The sequence below is a fragment of the Trachemys scripta genome, chromosome 2 (genome assembly GCF_013100865.1).
Source record: "Trachemys scripta elegans isolate TJP31775 chromosome 2, CAS_Tse_1.0, whole genome shotgun sequence".
NCBI lineage: Eukaryota > Metazoa > Chordata > Testudines > Emydidae > Trachemys > Trachemys scripta.
This window is the reverse complement of record NC_048299.1, coordinates 216,622,738-216,638,955: the sequence shown is the minus strand read 5'-3', so window position 1 is coordinate 216,638,955 and position 16,218 is coordinate 216,622,738. Positions and strand designations below refer to the sequence as shown.

Below are 16,218 nucleotides of genomic sequence, written 5' to 3'. Positions count from 1 at the left end.
TGCCATCCATCACCCCAATAGTGGGAACTTTCTGCTTAGTGCACTTTGTCCTGCTGTGATTCTCTGTGCATCTGCTTAATAGCTCCTGCACCAGGAGCATTATCTTCTCTTCTGCATGCTGCGCAGCCTGCATCAGTGTACAGCTAGTCTCTCGTTACCACAATCCAGTTCCTTCAAGGAACCTGGACAGATTTCAGTGGAGAAAGAGTGCATTAATAGCCTCTCTTCTTTGGCCAGAAGAGATTCTTGAATGTTTGGATTACTTGTTTCAGCCAGTGTAAAAGCACAGACAGTGCTAATCTATTTTCCAATTGAGTGTGATTCCGTGACTGGAGCTTTAAGAACATAAGAATGGCCATACTGGGTCAGACCAAAGGTCTGTCTAGCCCAGTATTCTGTCTTCCAACAGTGGCCAATGCCAGGTGCCCCAGAGGGAAGGAACAGAACAGGTAATCATCAAGTGATCCATTCCTTGTCACCCATTCCCAGTTTCTGGCAAAGAGAAGCTAGGAACACCATCTCTGCCCATCCTAGCTAACAGCCATTGATGGAACTATCCTCCATGAATTTATCTAGTTCTTTTTTGAACCCTGTTATAGTCTTGGCCTTCACAACATCCTCTGGCAAGGAGTTCCACAGGTTGACTATGCATTTGTGTGAAAAAATACTTCCTTTTGTTTGTTTTAAACCTGCCTATTAATTTCATTTGGTGACCCCTAGTTCTTGTGTTATGAAAAGGAGTAAATAACACTTCCTTATTTATTTTCTCCACACCAGTCATGATTTTATAGACCTAAATCATATCCCTCCTGTTAGTCGTCTCTTTTCCAAGCTGAGAAGTCACAGCGTTTTAATTTCTCCTCATATGGCAGCCATTCCATACCCCTAATCATTTTTGTTGCCCTTTTTCTGAACCTTTTCCAATTCCAATATATCTTTTTTGAGATTGGGTGACCATATCTGCATGCAGTATTCAAGATGTAGGTGTACCATGGATTTATATAGAGGCAATATGATATTTTCTGTCTTATTATCTATCCCTTTCTTAATGATTCCCATCATTTTATTTGCGTTTTTGACTGCCACTGCACACCGAGTGGATGTTTTCAGAAAACTATCCACAGTGACTCCAAGAACTCTTTCTTGAGTGGTAACAGCTAATTTAGACCCCATCATTTTATATGTATAGTTGGGATTATGTTTTCCAATGTTCATTACTTTGCATTTATCAACATTAAATTTCATCTGCCATTTTGTTGCTCAATCACCCAGTTTTGAGAGATCCTTTTGTAACTCTTCGCAGTCTGCTTGGGACTTAACTATCTTGAGTAGTTTTGTAATTTTGCCACCTCACTGTTTACCCCCTTTTCCAGATCATTTATGAATATGTTGAATAGGACTGGGCCCAGTATAGACCCCTGGGGGACACCACTATTTACCTCTCTCCATTCTGAAAACTGACCATTTATTCCTACCCTTTGTTTCCTATCGTTTAATCAGTTACCAATCCATGAGAGGACCTTCCCTCTTATCCTATGACAGCTTACTTTGCTTAAGAGCCTTTAGTGAGGGACCTCGTCAAAGGCTTTCTGAAAATCTAAATACACTACTATATCCACTGGATCCCCCTTGTCCACATGCTTGTGGACCCCCTCAAAGAATTCTAGTAGATTGGTGAGGCATGATTTCCCTTTACAAAAACCATGTTGTCTCTTCCCCAACAATTTATGTTCATTTATGTGTCTGACAATTTTGTTCTTTACTATAGTTTCAACCAGTTTGCCCGGTACTGAAGTCAGGCTTACTGGCCTGTAATTGCCGGGGTCACCTCTGGAGCCCTTTTTAAAAATGGGCATCACCCTTAGCTATCCTCCAGTCATCTGGTACACAAGTGGATTTAAATGATAGGTTACAAACTCCAGTTAGTAGTCCTTCAATTTCACATTTGAGTTTCTTCAGAACTCTAGGGTGAATACCATCTGATCCTGGTGACTTATTACTGTTTAGTTTATCAATTTGTTCCAAAACCTCCTCTAATGACACCTCAATCTGGGACAGTTCCTCAGATTTGTCACCTAAAAAGAATGGCTCAGGATTAGGAATCTCCCTCACATCCTCAACCGTGAAGACCAATGCAAAGAATTCATCATTTGTTTCTCCACAATGGCCTTATCGTCCTTGAGTGCTCCTTTAGCATCTCGATCGTCCAGGAGCCCCACTGGTTGTTAAGCAGGCTTCCTGCTTCTGATGAACTTTAAAAAATTTTGCTATTACTTTTTGAGTCTTTGGCTAGTTGTTCTTCAATTTCTTTTTTGGCCTTTCTAATTATATTTTTACACCTTGTGTTATGTTTCCCAAGAAATGGTGAGATGCCAGTGTTTTGTTCACATGTAGGATAGGCAATTAGTAGATGTTAAAGATCATTAATTATGAACCTTTTAACAGACTCCAAAAAACAACTGCAATCCAAGTGCCTGGATAGGCTTTTAGAGATTACTACCCAAGTATAGTCAGCTGGCGGAATTCAACCAGAACAGACATAGGCGCTTGAAGAGTAGAGTTGAAAGGACTGCATTTAGTTAATTGTCCCTCTCTTATTGCAGCCCAAAATGGCTGAAAACAAACTTTATTTTGCTGTTAGTCAAAGTCAAAAAGGCGCTTTTAAAAAAAGAAAATAGCCTAAAAAGTGTTTGGCCCAGATGCACAAAGGTACTTCGGTATTTAAGTACCTAAATATCTCTATGAATCCAGGCTTTAATGCCTATAACAAATAATTCAATATAAAGTGGCAGTGAGAATTTATAATCCTAAAACTCAATCCAGCAATCAGATTGGTGTGGGCAGATCCCCTTTGACTTCAGTGCACTCCCTGCAGGTGTAAGGGTTTGCCCAAATGGATCCGGTTGCAGAACCGAGATAAAGATCAGATTTTAGATTTTTAAAAATGAGTATCTAGTTGGCAATGGCATTAAACTGATCTGGGTTACCTTTTGTAGGCCTTATAGATGAAAACAGCATAGTTTTCTATAGTCAGAAGTGACATATCACCTTGTTTTATTTCTGAATATTAACCTTTACTTGTACATGATTCAAGTTTGAAAAGGTGTCTTTCCCCTCTTCAATTTCCTAGCACAAAAAGCTGATAAAAACTGGAATAAAATACTGAGAAATAAATATCAGTACTGTGGTGAAATTCATAAATAAAAATAAGTTGATTCTGTGACAGAATGGGATATATCAGCTTGTGTTGTATTGTAAACTCCACGTATGTGCTGAGCACGTCTAACCTTGCTCAAGACAATTATTGTAATGTATTCCAGACAGGTGCCCTACCTAGGAAAGATGCTTGCTGTCCTGATGAAAGACCCCATAACTGAGCAGCCATCAACTCAGTTTCTCAACTGGAGGCCCAACTCCATGGAACAATGGCATTTCTATATAGGGGAGCCAGCATGGCTAGTTGAATTGCAATTTTTCAGTTTAGCACTAGGCAAAAGAAGAGAGACTGTATTGTCGAGGGGAAGGATGCTCCTCTGAGCAGAAGGGTAAATGTAAGCAGGACTGGCTCGAGAGATATTAGACAGGAGGGAATCTGCCTAGTCTGAAATGCTGAGAAGCCATGGACTCGCAGGGGGGGTGAGGTCAGACTATGGGAGGCTGCATCTCAGGATTTGTTATTTTTCAAATAATTAGCACTTTTAAAGAATAAACTGACTCTTGCTATTAAATTCCCTAGCTAAGCCTGTGTTCCTTACTTTCCTGCACTGTTTTCCACAAAAGGGTTAAACTATAAGCCCAGTGTGATCCCACCTCAGGTGGGACTCTTAGGGAGCATTTGTAAGCAAGGTGGCTCAGAAAGTTTAAGGGACTAGTTTTCAGGGAGCAGACCTTCTGGACTGCAGTCCTATGCCACAATGAAGACTTCAGACAGAGAATTCAGCCCAGACCCCATTGGTTTGGTGGCCTGTGGAACCTGCAGTTGCGTCCATTTGCAATAGACTGCTGATACAGAGAGGTACTGGGAATATAGTTAATGGGAGAAAGGAATAAAGGTAATGGAAAGTTAAGTAGCAATATGTTGGGTAAGATAGGCCTGGCAGTGGACAAGATGTTTTTATCAGGTGGGACTCCATTATCCTGATAGCAGCACTTCTGGACCTTAACCAGAAAACCAATTGTATAAGTAACATGAATGCTGGCTGAGTGGGAGAATCCTAGGCTGTAATAACCTCTCTAATAAGCCATTAAAAGCAACCTGGAATTGTAACTCATTAAACAGAGTACCAAGAAAGGTAATTGTCTAGTTTGATCAATCACTAATGGATCACCCACTCACAGGAAACATTACAGATGGGGTGAGAAAGCAAAGGAACACACTAGCTCAGACCACAAAAATGCCAGGGTAGGGTAAAAATTTAGCATAATATGGAACTGCAGAATGAAGACTTCTTCAAAGAGTGTCCCTGTGGGTGCTCCACTTCTGGTGAATGTGCGTCCCTGTGCCTTTGATCAGAGAATTTCAGCAGCAGTGCTCATCTGGGTCACGCATCCACTGTCCCCATCGCGCACCATTGTCAACGCCTATCTACCATGCACAACCAGACTCCCCTCAGTTCCTTCTCAATGGTCCTCACCCTGAGATGGTACTCCCAGCAGTGTGAAAAATAAATAGCTTTATTCAGTGTTTAGAATATTTTAAGTGGTTTTAGTACAGTAGTTAGATTTACTTACACTTTTCTTTCCCTGTTTATTTTTTTCATTGAAAAAAAATTAATACATATATTTTCCTACCCCTTAGAATAGTTCGTGTTCACCCTTAGGGCTGAACTGCCATAATTCGATCCATGCCCTGTTCACTGGGATTCAAGTGCTGCTGTTCCTGGTAGGAGGTGATCCCGGTATCGGATGGACACTCTCAATACGTCCGGTGCTTAGGTGAGACAAATATCTGTAGTGAGGCGGCCTGGCTCCCAGCCGCCCCAGAGAGGGACGAGCCCCTCCAGATGCCAAAGTGGGTGGAGCCAGTGGAGCCTGCACCCGTCCCCCAGAGGTCAAAGCGCAGGACAGGAAGTATAAAAGTCCAACCCCAGGGCTCAGAAGCTGCCTGGCTGCCGGAGAAGCCAGACGCTGGTGGACTAGCTCCCGCTGGGGAGATTCCTGCAGCCTGTGACCGACCCGAGGACTGGCCATACCAGTCAAGGCCTGATGCCGACCAGACCCCGGAGAAGCTGTTAAGCCTACCTGTGAGAAGCGACCCAGAGGAGCTGCCAAGCCTACCGCTTGCCGAGTACCCTGAGGAGCCCATGGTGCTTGATTCCGTGGAGGACACCGACCAGATGCAGGTACTGCTAGAGGGGGAGGTAGGCAGTAGTCCGGGGGCAGCCAACCTTAGGCTGGCTGCGGCACACCCAGAGCCAATGTCAGTGTATTGCGGCCAGGATCCCCACTGACACAGCAGCAGGCTGCCTGCCGCTGTTAGGGCCCCGGGCTGGGTCGCAGTGGAGTGGGTGGGCCTCCGTCCCCCCTGCCACCCCACTCACGGGTGGCAGTCTCCCCCTCGCCCCAGACGCTCAGAACCAGGAGCCTGGGGTTTGCTATTGAACTATTTGCTCAGCCCCTGCCTGAGGGCCTGAGCTCCAGACGGTTTGTTTGCTGCTCTGCCCTGACCCAGGGCTTGTTCCTGAACTATTTGCTGAGCCCTGAGGGCCTGAGCTCCTGATTGTATGTTGCCCCGCCCTGACCCAGGTCCAGGACCTGTTACTGAACTATTTGCTCAGCCCCTGTCTGAGGGCCTGATCCCTTGACTGTTTCCTGCACCGCCAGGCTCATTGCCCAACTCACCAGACCTAAGTAGTGAGGCGGCCTGGCTTCCAGTCACCCCAGAGAGGGAAGATCCCCCCAACCGAACCCCTCTACAATATCCCACAAATGTGCTCTCTCTGCAGCAAGTTGATTTAAAGGCTTGAGCCAGAAAGGACAGAGACTTGCATCTCAAACTTATATTTATGCAGAAGTCTCTATGACAGCAGACTCCCTCTGGACAACGATCTCCAGAGACTTTAACCCTCTTCACAAAGGAAGGCTCACTTCGCCAAAAAGCTAGCGATGAAAAGAGCATCAACTTCTCCCCCCTGAAAAAGCCACCGAAAAGGCTCATTCTGTATCCTCAGAACTGACTGCACCACAGCTGAGTACATATGAGGCACCAGGATCCTCCGGTACCGTGCGTATCGTGAAAGCCAGTGACCACAAGCGGGCAGGCTTGGAGTGAAGAGGCAAACAGAAGCCCACCTCCTTTGCTATGACATTGAGGGAACCGCCCAAAGATGCAGCACCAAGGTGCTCCCTGCAGGCTATGGCGCCACCACCTGCTCCAATAGCAAAGAGCACTCAGATGTCAGCACCGATGCCTGGAACCGCAACAGCATCATCTGCTTTGACCATTTTGGCGCTGAAACCATTGGGTCTCTTGAGATATATAGATAGACTTATGTGTAATGCTGGGGAGGAGCTGGTGGTTGTGGTACATGTAGGTACCAATGACATAGGAAAGGATAGAAAAGAGGTCCTGGAGGCCAAATTTAGGCTGCTAGGTAAGAGATTGAAGTCCAGCACCTCCATGGTAGCATTTTCTGAAATGCTTCCAGTTCCACACGCAGGGCCAGCTAGATAGGCAGAACTGTAGGGTCTCAATGCATGGATAAAACGATGGTGTAGGGAGGAGGGGTTTAGATTTATTAGAAACTGGGGAACCTTTTGGGAAAGGAGGAGCCTATACAGGAAGGATGGGCTCCACCTAAGCCAAAATGGAACCAGATTGCTGGTGTGTAAAATTAAAAAGGTCATAGAGGAGTTTTTAAACTAAGGGCTGGGGGAAAACCGACAGATGCAGAGGAGCACATGGTTTGGACAGAGAGAGATCTCTGAGGGGAGGATCTATTAATGGAGGTTCCTTTTATGTAAAGCCTCTGCTCAATCCAGTAGAATGCGATTGTAAGATTTGTAACTTTTCAGTCATTGCTAAGTATGATCATTAAGTTTTGTAACTTTTGCAAGCTTTGTAACCTTTTCAGTTACCACTTCTATAAGCCTCCAAGCTTTGTAATATTCCATCACGCAATCAGAGAGAGTGTGAACAAGGGAGTGTGTGTGGGAGATAAGGGAGTGTGAACAAGGGAGTGTATGTGGAATTGGGCGGAGAGAAACTGCAAGGAGAAAAGAGCCAGGAGCCAGGTGTGTCTGATGTAATCTGCCCTGAGAAGACAATCATGGGGTGCTGTAAAGAAAAGAAGAACTCGGTATGCGTGAAAGGAACGAGGCCTGGAAATGCTTCTTGGTGATGGAAACAGAAGGGAAACTCAGTGTACGTGACAGGAGCCGCCCAGTTCCAATAAAAGAAAGAAGGCATGCACACAAGCCTGCTGGTTTTTTTGACCTGCTCGTCGGCCCGGACCCGTGACCGCAGGCGGACACACCAGAACTACTATGCCTCAGCTTCTCGGCTTCTTCTGCGGTCTCCGGTAATTCTCCGCCTGTGTGAGTGTGTGGGTGCATGAGGGTATGAATGCGATGAATGTGGGAGCGCATGAATAAGCTCCATCCCTTTTCTATTTGATCCAATAGCAGCATTTAATAAAACCAATATGTGTAACCCTAGGTTGATTTCTACGGAAACTGAGGTAACAATATTCTCTGTCCTAGTAAGGAGGAAAGGATGGAAAATAAAATACAGGTAGGATCTGATGAGAGACAGTCAAATGAAAAGGAGTCCCATTTAATTACATCACTTAATGGCAGATAGCTAAAAATTGACAATTTTTTGAAGTGCTTGTATATAAATGCTAGAAATCTAAATAACAAAATGGGTGAACTAGAGTGCCTCGTATTAAATGAGGATATTGATGGAATGAGGACAATCAACGGGACACAGTAATACCAGGCCACAAAATATATTGGAAGGACAGTACAGGTCATGCTGGTGGGGGAGTGGCACTATATGTGAAAGAAAGCATAGAATCAAATGAAGTAAAAATCTTAAATGAACCAAACTGTACCATAGAATTTCTATGGATAGTAATTCCATGCTTGAATAATAAGAAAATATCAGTAGGGATATACTACCGATCACCTGACCAGGACGGTGATAGTGACTATGAAATGCTCAAGGAGATTAGAAAGGCTATAAAAATAAAAAACTCAATAATGGGGATTTCAACTACCCCCATATTGACTGATACAGGTCACCTCAGAACTGGATGCAGAGATAAAGTTTTTTGACACCTTAAATGACTGCTTCTTGGAGCAGCTAGTCCTGGAACCCACACGAGGAAACATAATACATGATTTAGTCCTAAGTGGAGCATAGGATCTGGTCCAAGAGGTAAATACAGCTGAACTGCTTGGTAATATTGACCATAATATAATTAAATTTAACATCCCTGTGGTGGGGAAAACACCACAGCAGCCCACCACAGTAGCATTTAATTTCAGAAAGCGGCACTACACACACAAATGAGGAATTTAGTTAAACAGAAATTAAAAGATACAGTGCCAAAAGTGAAATCTCTGCAAGCTTCATGGAAACTTTAAAAAGACATCATAATAGAAGCTCAACTTAAATGTATACCCCAAATTAAAATACATAGTAAGAAAACCAGAACAGTACCACCATGGTTAAACAACAAAGTAAAAGAAGCAGTAAGAGGCAAAAAGGCATCCTTTAAAAAGTGGAAGTTAAATCCTATTGAGGAAAATAGAAAGGAGCTCTTGGCCATGACTGCCTTTTTTCATTTGCACCTAAGTACACTAGATCTACTGGCTCACCCTTGTCCACATGCTTATTGGCCCCCTCAAAGAATTCTAGTAGATTGGTGAGGAATGATTTCCTTTTACAAAAACCATGTTGACTCTTCCCCAACAAATGGTTCATCTATGTTACATCTATGTTACATAGATGAACTAGTAAAGAAAATTCTGTTCTTTACTATAGTTTCAACCAGTTTGCCTGGTACTGAAGTCAGGTTTAGCAGCCTGTAATTGCCGGGATCACACCTGGAGCCCTTTTTAAAAATTGGCGTCACATTAGCTATCCTCCAGTCATCTGGTACAGACACTGATTTAAATGATAAGTTAGTTGTTCTGCAATTTCCCATTTGAATTCCTTCAGAACTCTTGGGTGAATAACATCTGGTCCTGGTAACTTATTACTGTTTAATGTTATCAGTTTGTTCAAAAACCTCCTCTTATGACACCTTAATTTTGGACAGTTCCTGAGATTTGTTACGTAAAAAGAATGGCTCAACTTTGGGAATCTTCCTCACATTTTCAGCTGTGAAGACTGATGCAAAGAATTTATTTAGTTTCTCCGCAATGGCCTTATCTCCCTTGAGTACTCTGTTAGCATCTCGATTGTCCAGTTGCCCCACTGGTTGTTTAGACGGCTTTCTGCTTCTGATGTTCTTAAAAACTTATATGCATCTTAATGCTGCCATATCATAAATTCACTTGTGTTTTAAATTTATGACTGTGTTCTATTTGCCTGAACAAAACAATAGAAGCAGTTCGTATTGCCTCACACTTAACAGCTAAATACACACTTGTTTTAGATTTCTTTGGGCATGGCTACACTTGCGGATGTAGAGTGCTTTGATTTAAACCAGCCCTTGGAGAGTGCAGTAGGGAAAGCGCTGCAGTGTGTCCACACTGTCAGATTCGAACACAGTGACATGGCCACATTAGCAGCTCTTGCAACGTCACAGAGAGCAGTGCATTGTGATAGCTATCCCAGCATGCAAGTGGCTGCAACATGCTTTTTAAATGGGGGTGGTGGTGGTGGAGTGTGACAGGGAGTGTTTTGTGTGTACGTGGAGGGAGAAAGAGTGGGTTTTTGGGGGATTGAGAGCATGTCAGCATGCTGTCTTGTAAGTTCAGAGAGCAGCAGACCCCATCCCCCGGCCTCTCTCTCTCACACACTCACAGCAGCAGCATTCCACACTAATGGTTGCTTTGTCCCGGAGCAGATAAACAGGCTGTCAGAAACAGAGCTTTGAATGGGCATATCCGCATTCCTGCAACCGATTCCAAAACAATGACAAGAGTGGCCACTTGACTTAAAGGGATTATGGGACGTTTCCAGAGGCCAATTGCAGCGCAGTAATTCAACACCTTGTTCACACTGATGCTGGGGCGTTTCAGCCGAGGCGCAGCAAGTGTTATGCTTCTTGTGGAGGTGGATTACCAGGAGCGCTCCAGCTGCAGAGTCCAGGCGCTTGCAAGTGTGGATGGGTCGTGAGTTAGGGTGCCTGGGGCTGCTTTAATGCGCTCTAACTTGCAAGTGTAGCCAAGCCCTTTTCCCTCTCTTAGGCCTTGGCTACACTTGTGAGTTACAGCACAATAAAGCCTCCCCCAGTGCTGTAACTCACTCCCCGTCCACACTGGCAAGGCACTTACAGCGCTGTATCTCCGTGGCTACAGTGCTGCACGTACTCCACCTTCCCAAGAGGAATACCGTGTATTGCGCCACCGCTGCAGCGCAGCGGCGCCAGTGTGGCCACCCAATGCGCTGTAACTGGCCTCCAAAAGAATTCGGCAGTATCCCACAATGCCTGTTCTAGCCACTCTGGTCATCTGTTCAAACTCTACTGCCCTGGCCTCAGGAAACCAACCATGTGACCCGCCCTTGACATTCCCCGGGAATTTTAAAAATCCCCTTCCTGTTTGCTCAGCCATGCGTGGCGTGGAGTGCTATCAGCGAATCTTTCCAGGTGACCATGCCTGCATGCGCCAAGCGAGCCCCAGCATGGAGCAATGGCGAGTTGCTGGACCTCATCAGTGTTTGTGGGGAGGAAGCTGTCCAGTCCCAGCTGCGCTCCAGCCGTAGGAATTACGATACCTTCGGGAAGGTATCAAAGGACATGATAGAAAGGAGCCATGACCGGGACGCCCTGCAGTGCAGGATTAAAGTGAAGGAGCTGCGGAGTGCCTACCGCAAAGCCCGCGATGCAAACGGCAGCTCGGGTGCTCCCCCCGCGACCTGCCGATTCTACAAAGAGCTGAATGCAATACTTGGGGTTAACCCCACCTCCACTCCGAGCACCACCATGGACACTTCAAAGCCGGGGTGGGAGGAGGAGGAGGAGGAGGAAAACGGGAGTGAGGGTGGTGGGGCAGATGGAGACACCCCGGAATCCCTGGAGGCATGCAGCCAGGAGCTCTTCTCGAGCCAGGAGGAAGGTAGCCAGTTGCAGCGGCCGGTAGTTGGTGGAGGACAAACAGAAGAGCAGGTTCCCGATAAGCGGGTTTTTTTTCGGGAAGGAATTTTTTCGGTGCGGGCTCTTTGGGAGAGGAGGGTTAGGCATGCATGCTTAGATGTGGAATAGTGCATTGATATGATTTATCACATCGTGGTAATCGACCTCGGTAATCTCTTTGAATGTCTCATCCAGAACGTGTGCAATGCGCTTGCACAGGTTTATCGGGAGAGTCACCTTGGTTCTTGTCCCAGCCAGGCTAACGTGTCCGCGCCACTGTACCGCGAGGGGTGGGGGGACCTTTGCTGCACACAGGCAAGCTGCATATGGGCCACGGCGGAAGCCGCATTGCAGTAGAAGACCCTCCCTTGCTTCCCAGGTCACCCTCAGCAGCGAGATATCGTCCAGGACGAACTCCTGTGGAAAATGTTGGGACAGGGTTCAGTGTAGGTGCCCCCTGCAGCTGTTGGCTCTCCCCAAGACACAGAAACCCAGAGGACAGTACAGCCCTGAAACAATCAGTCCCCCTTACTCACCATTTTGAGGCTCCCATGGGGTGTGTGTGATCTGTTTGGGACAGGAAAATTATGCTATTGTGTAGACCCTGTGTGTGCCCTCCTTAAGTGCGGGGGAAATCATTACTCTGTCTGGTATAAACAATGCTGCCTCTGTTAAATGTTCCATTTTGCCTATACAGCTGCAACAACCTTGAGACTTCAGCCCTCCTTTTTATCGTCGGCTCAGAGACTGCAAAGACTCAGGAAGAGACCACGAAAAACCAAAGAAGACATGCTGCAAGAAGTGATGCGGCAATCTATTAAAGAGAATGAAAAAGCACAGAACTGGAGGGAGAGAGAAAGCAGGATCCACCAGGAAAACGCAGCGCACCGGCGGCAAAGCACAGAGCACCAGCAGCAAAGCACGGATCGGCTCATAAGCATCCTGGAGCGCCAAGCAGACGCTATCCAAGAGCTCGTAGCCATGCAGAAGGAGCAGTACCGCAAACGCAAACGCCACCCCCCCTACAGCCCTTGTCCCAAAACTCTTTCTCTTGTGCCCCACTGTTACCTCCAACCCACTTTCCCCAACTTCCGGGTTCTTCACGCCACCAGCTGCCTCCAACACCAGTATCTTCACCAACCAGCCCTGAAAACCACGACCCTTACTTTCTGTACTCAACCCCCATCACCATGCTTTACAGCTATCCTGAAGTGCAGCACTCACTGCACAGCACACCAGACAGGACATACGCGAATCTGTGATTGTACCATACCCCACTCCACCCCCTAGCCCTTTCTGATCCCAAGCAATTGCGTTTCTTTTCAATAAATAAATTTTCTTTTCAATAAATTGATTTTTTGGCTTTGAAAACATTCTTTATTATTGAATAAAGTAAAAGATTCCTTAGCCCAGGAAATAAACAGGCACTGCAAGTCTGCTTAGCAAACACTGATTCCTAAAGATTGGAACTACTGCACTTCACTCCTGTGCAGGGCACCAGATATCACTGCTGGTTTTCAGCCTCAAATTGCTCCCTCAAGGCATCCCTAATCCTTGCAGCCCTGGGCTGGGCCCCTGTAATAGCCCTGCTCCCTGTGCAAATTCAGCCTCCAGATGTTGAACCTCAGAGGTCCATGCCTGAGTGAAGCTTTCACCCTTCCCTTCACAAATATTATGGAGGGTACAGCACATGAATCTAATTGCGGGGATGCTGTGTTCGGCCAAGTCCAGAGTTCCCATACAGAGATCGCCAGCGGCTCTTTAAATGGCCAAAGGCACACTCCACAGTCATTTGGCACTGGCTCAGTCTGTAGTTGAACCGTTCCTTGCTGCTGTCAAGACTCCCTGTGTAGGGTTTCATGAGCCACAGCATTAACGGGTAAGCGGGATCTCCAAAGATCACAATGGGCATTTCAACTTTCCCTACTGTGATCTTCTGCTCTGGGAAAAAAGTCCCGGCCTGCAGCTTCCTGAACAGCCAAGTGTTAATGTCAATGAAATGCCCACGGTGATTCACAAGCGCCTGGAGAACCATAGAGAAATATCCCTTCCGATTAACGTACTTGGATGCTAGGTGGGGTGGTGCCAGAATAGGAATGTGCGTCCCATCTATTGCCCCTCCACAATTAGGGAAACCCATTTGTGCAAAGCCATCCACTATGTCCTGCACGTTACCCAGAGTCACGGTTCTTCTGAGTAGGATGCGATTAATGGCCTTGCAAACTTGCCATCAACACGATTCCAGCGGTCGACTTTCCCACTCCAAACTGGTTTGCGATCAACCGGTAGCTGTCTGGAGTTGCCAGCTTCCAGATTGCAATAGCCACCCGCTTCTCCACTGGCAGGGCAGCTCTCAATTTCATGTCCTTGCGCCGAAGGGTGGGGGTGAGCTCCTCACACAGTCCCATGAAAGTGGCGTTTCTCATCGGAAAGTTCTGCAGCCACTGCTTGTCATCCCAGACTTGCATTACGATGTGATCCCACCACTTGGTGCTTGTTTTCCGAGCCCAAAAGCGGCGTTCCACGGTGCTGAGCATGTCCGTGAATGCCACAAGGAATTTCGTGTCGTACCCGTTATGCGGCTCGATAGCATCGTCGGACTCCTCACTCTCACTTTGGATCTTAAGGGATAGTTCGAGAGCCAAACGTGACGTGCTGGCGAGACTCGTCAGCATACGCCTCAGCAGTTCGGGCTCCATTTCCCGCAGATAGTTCCTCCATTTCTGCACAGAAATGGTTGAAAGATGGTGCCAAAAGTGGATGGAAACAAAGGGATTTCTGGGATGCGAAGCGATGCATCACGGGGCATTGGGACAGGACCCAGAAAGCTCTGCATCCACGTCCCCTTCCCGCAGCAAGTGTTATGCTTCTTGTGGAAGTGGATTACCAGGAGCGCTCCAGCTGCAGAGTCCAAGCGCTCTAAGTGCCTTGCAAGTGGATGGGTCATGAGTTAGGGTGCCTGGGGCTGCTTTAATGCGCTCTAGCTTGCAAGTGTAGCCAAGCCCTTTCCCCTCTCTTATAAAGATTAACAGTGGAACAATAAGGCCCCGAGTCTACACCACACCTATGCAGAATCCAACTGGGTGTGTAAAATTATGCATGTGTTCCCGTGTTTGCACGGTTGGGATCTAAATTAAAAGTTTTCCTCCTTCCTAGACACAAGGTGCTGAAGCAAGTCATGTCTGTCTACAAAAGAGTGGAGCATGGCATTAGTTCTTTCCCTTTTACCTATGAAAACGAAATGCCCTTATGCTCCTTCCTCCTTTTCTGCGAGATTCTGTGATTCCTTCCATAAGCCTGGAGAAGCTGGCAGCGCGTACAGAGCTCGCTGACAGATCTCCCAGGTAAACGGGGCCACCATGGGAAACCTGGGCAGGAGGCACCCCGGGTGCTGCGGGAGGGCAGCGCGGACTCTGAGGGGGCCGCGCAGCCTGGCGGCTGGTCGGGTCTCCGGAGCGGAGCTGGGCACGCAGGCTGCCGGTGCCGGGCTCTCGCGCTGACAGGGAACGCAGCGGTCCGGCCCTGCCCGGCGCACGTCGCTCGGGAGCGCCCAGGAACTCCCGCGATCGGCTCCGCCCTGCACCGGCCAATCGCGTGCAGCACCGCCGGGTTCCTTCCGCCGGAAGCGGCGTCCGGCGCGTGTCGCACCCAATGGAGTCCGGAGGATTTTGCCTCAGAGAGGAGGTGGCGCCGATACTACCTGTCTCCCTGAGCCGACCCCGGGGGCGAGGGGAGCCGCCCTGGCGGGACCCGGACTCCGCGGGGGCGGCAGGTGGAGGAGCAAACCCGAAGCAGGGCTAGAGTCGCAGCCGCTGCCGGAGCGAGGTGAGGAGGCGCCCGCGTTCCCCGTGTGCGGGTGGGGCGGCCGGCGGGGCCGTCGTTGGGTCTCTCCAGGGGGAGCCGCTGCCGCAGCGCGATGTGGGGGCTCATCCCCCTCTTCGCTAGGCTGTGCCGCAGCTGCCCCTCCCGCCTCCCCGAGCAGCGGGGCGCGGCCCCCAGGCTGGCGTGTCCCGTCCTCTCCCCCCTCTGCCGGCCGGCCGCAGCCAGCCCCGGAACTGCCGCGGCCGCGGCTTGGAGGGAGCCCAGCCACCTAGGTCCCTTGGCAGGGCCCGGCGCACGGCTTCCCTCCGGGTTGGGAGAGAGACATGTGGAGGGTCATCATCGGCTGCTCTCCACTGAGGCACTATTGACCTCGACCCTCCTCCTCTGCACGCAAGGGAGCGGTGAGGTGGGATTTCCTCCCCCCCCTCCCCCTCCCCCCTTTACTTCTTTGTATGTGTAAAGAAGCCCTAAATGTGTCGTGTTCCCTGGTGCTGCGAGGCTGGGCCTGTGACCCGTACCGAAATCAACGGGTGTGATGTGATGCACCCAGCAACAGTCTTGGATCGCGCTCTCATAAAAAGCCTGCTTTTGATTTTTAAAAGAAAAAATGACTTGATAATAAAAAAATATGTGAACAAATACAACTCCTTCTTTTTATCCTTAACTCTGGTGGCCATAGATTTTTCCTTGTGCTGGGATGGCACTAGTTGCACTGATGGATTTTTTTTCCCCATGGCCATGCTAATTTTGCTTGAAATAACAGATGCGGCGGATGACATAAACAGCAAAATGCTGCTCTTTGCAGGTGTTGCTATGAACACGTTAAGCTGTTTTACCTAACTTCTCTTAGACCGATTCTGGAGATTTGTGAGGAGCATCTGCTGTTTCTCCTCTCCGAAGAGGAAATCTTAATCCTAACCCTAATCTTGTCACCAGTCTTATTCAACATCAATTAAAGTAATTTAGGAAGGTTGTAAGAAGACAGTGTGCAACACCATTATTGTGCAGATGAGACGCATCTTTCTCATCCAATGCAGACAATGAGCTCTTCAAACTATTCCACTATATGAAGGAAATTGGAATCTGAATGAAAAACATTTGAGGTTAAATGTGGGAAATACGCAGATGATGCTAGTTAGAAGTGGAA

The 16,218-nt window shown here is 47.6% G+C and overlaps 1 protein-coding gene across 1 annotated transcript in view; it reads left to right on the top strand.

The window, feature by feature from the left end:
* Nucleotides 1-14,881: 14,881 nt before the first annotated feature.
* The window catches only part of LOC117873493 (transmembrane protein 68-like), a 33,632-nt gene continuing 32,295 nt past the window's right edge, over nucleotides 14,882-16,218 (top strand). Inside the window, exon 1 of the mRNA XM_034762936.1 lies at nucleotides 14,882-15,074. The gene's annotated coding sequence lies outside the window, so the exon portion shown is untranslated. The remainder of the gene's footprint in view (nucleotides 15,075-16,218) is intronic.